Source organism: Marmota marmota, unplaced genomic scaffold, assembly GCF_001458135.2.
Source record: "Marmota marmota marmota unplaced genomic scaffold, marMar, whole genome shotgun sequence".
Taxonomy (NCBI): Eukaryota; Metazoa; Chordata; class Mammalia; order Rodentia; family Sciuridae; genus Marmota; species Marmota marmota.
In genome coordinates this window covers 1807051-1809636 of record NW_026000164.1, presented here as the reverse complement: position 1 = coordinate 1809636, position 2586 = coordinate 1807051, and the positions used below count along the sequence as shown (strand labels likewise).

General features: G+C 37.1%; 1 protein-coding gene across 10 annotated transcripts in view; it reads right to left on the bottom strand.

Moving 5' to 3' along the window:
• Window positions 1-2325, bottom strand: part of Kmt2c (lysine methyltransferase 2C) — a 255597-nt gene extending 253272 nt beyond the window's left edge. For 7 of the 10 annotated variants that reach the window (XM_048786664.1, XM_048786667.1, XM_048786671.1 and 4 more), the window contains exon 1: window positions 626-2324. The gene's annotated coding sequence lies outside the window, so the exon portion shown is untranslated. Of the gene's footprint in view, window positions 1-625 lie in introns of all 10 variants that reach the window. The other 3 variants (XM_048786668.1, XM_048786672.1, XM_048786675.1) reach the window with 2 other exon arrangements.
• Window positions 2326-2586: the final 261 nt, after the last annotated feature.

Here is a 2586-nt window from a genome sequence, read left to right as displayed (position 1 = left end):
TATATATATATATATATATATATATATCTCATGTTAAAGGCAAAGTAGGCAACAAAATCTTATTTCTACCATGACTACTTCCATAAAAGCAAATCATGCACATGAAAAAGATGGAAACAGATCAGAGTAACAGTTTGTACATTAGAACGGCAAGGAAGAGTGAATTTTTATTTTTTTACCCATGTTCCAAATTTTTTGCAACATATCATTTAAGTAAAATTAAAGTAACCAAAGTAACAGATTTCCACGATTAAACATCCACAGGTTACATGATGATAGTAGAAGAAATTCAGACTCAACCTGAAAAAGCGCAATGTTTGATTCCAAAAGTTTTAGAAAACAATATTAAATAAGAATCTAAATCATGCTCATCTTAAACTAAACTTAAATTCTATTTTAATCAAAGATCAAATAAGTCCCAACCTTATTTGGGACTTACCAGAATTACTCCAAAGACCAGAAGTAGCCTACATAACGTGGGTAGGTAAAAGTCACCATGAACTTGAACAGGATTCACAAATACAACTGAGAAGTATGAGATCTTGTAAATAAACATTTGATATGTAACTCTGACAATAACTAAACCCAAAACTAGTTTTCTTAAACTCAAATGACAAGTTCTTACCCAGCATTGTTCTCCAATGACAGTACTGAGTTAGTAAGGAGGATCCAGGACACCTGTCACCACAGGACCCCTGCAGTGCTTCCATGCTCCAGCTCTTCTAGCAATAGTTCCACCAGCCCAGGGAGAAGGGAGAGGAAGATAAAGGGGCTCAACAGAAAGAAGCGTTGACGGAAGGAGTAAAGGGTCGCCAGGGAGGCTAACAAGTGAGCTATATTCTAAAGACAAAGGAAAAATAAGAGGAGAGATGAGGTCAGAAAAAGAAAGGGAGGACAATTCATGACACAAATTATTACTGTGACGGAAAAAGAAAAAAAGTCTACACTTGGATACATTCACATGCTTCATCATCTTTAAAAAAAACTCACAAAAACATAAACCAAAGAATATCAGAAACTAGTCACTAGGGCTCAATGTTGAAAGCCCTGTGGTCAAGCTGGAGACACGCACAGCCACCTTCCTCAGCTGAGTTCTGACAGTGCGGCTCTCATGCTGCAACACTGGGGTTTCCACTCGGACTTTCCTATTAATTGCACTTGAAGTACTGAATCCAGGCAGCCTAAGGCTGTCTGTGCAGCACCTCACTGCCACTCGCTAGGCTTCCATGGGCCTGCTCGGGCACAACCAAAACAGACACTTCTGACACACACCAGCCACAGTCTGCTGCAACATGACAAGGCCCACAACAGATCATCATCTATGAAGAGTTTTCTCAAGAAGAAAAAGCAATGATACTGTCTGCTTTCTAAACTGCTCCCTTCAAGGACCCAGCATGGAGGAGAAAGAAACTTCATCCTATCTTGCACCCAAGACAGTTTCCATTACAGAGCACTTCCTGCTTATAGAAATGCTCTTGTTCCAGGGGCTATGAACCCTGAACCCCTCGAAGCTTCTGGATACACATCAGATTGTCCCTGAATCCTCTCAAATTACACAAAACTTACACATCTAGATTCACGTACATATTCTACTGTGGAAAGAGAGAATACACCAAAGGGATCCATAACTCCAGAGAGATTAAGAACCACATTCCACAGAACCCACACTGCACTCTGACAAGTCAGTTGGGCAGATCTCTTCTCTTACTGCTCGTGCCTATTTAATACAAATACAGGACCCCATGCTACCTACTGTCCACAGTCACTTGTCAATTCCAACAACCTTGAGAAACTGGTGCTGTTATTATTCTACTTAGCAGATGAAACAATTGAAGCACTAAGAAATCAAGTCATTTACCCAATATCACATAGCTGTTTGAAAACTATAAAACTTCTCCAAATGAAGTGTGACTATTCACTTGTGCACAGATTTTTTACTTCCATTAGCTGACATGTCTTTCTGTTTAACACCTGATTCAGGGAGAAAATTAAGTGATTTTTATCATCAAAGACTCATCTTTGCTAGATTGCCAACTACAAATACATAGACCAGGAAATTCAGGAAAGGCCTTAAGAATCACAATAACTGAAGGAGGAACTTAAAAGATGTTTGTCCTGGGATAAAACCTGGTTTGGAATTTTTAAGCTAAGAATCTGATAAATTTAAAGGTATCTATTGATGACATGATCCTGTCTGGAGAAAATCCTGAAGAATCTATAAAAACTACTAATACTAATAAGTGAGTTTAGCAAGATAACAGAATACATAACCAATAAGCAATTCTATTTCTATATACTAGCAACAATTTTTAAGTGAAATTAAGAAAATTCCACTTAGCACAGCATCAAAAAGTACTATTTAAGGAATAGATGTAGTAAAAAAAATGAACAAGATTGCTTTATACTAAAAATCATGTTAAAATTAAAATTCTTCATTACATTGAAAATTATTGCTGACGGAAATTAAAATCAGAGGTCATTCATTTGATGCTTAAAAATCACATATGACAGAACATAAGTTCCAGTTTTATGGTTGCTTTTCCAATACAGGCATGATGTTTCTTTCTCCTCTCTTTTAACATTCAA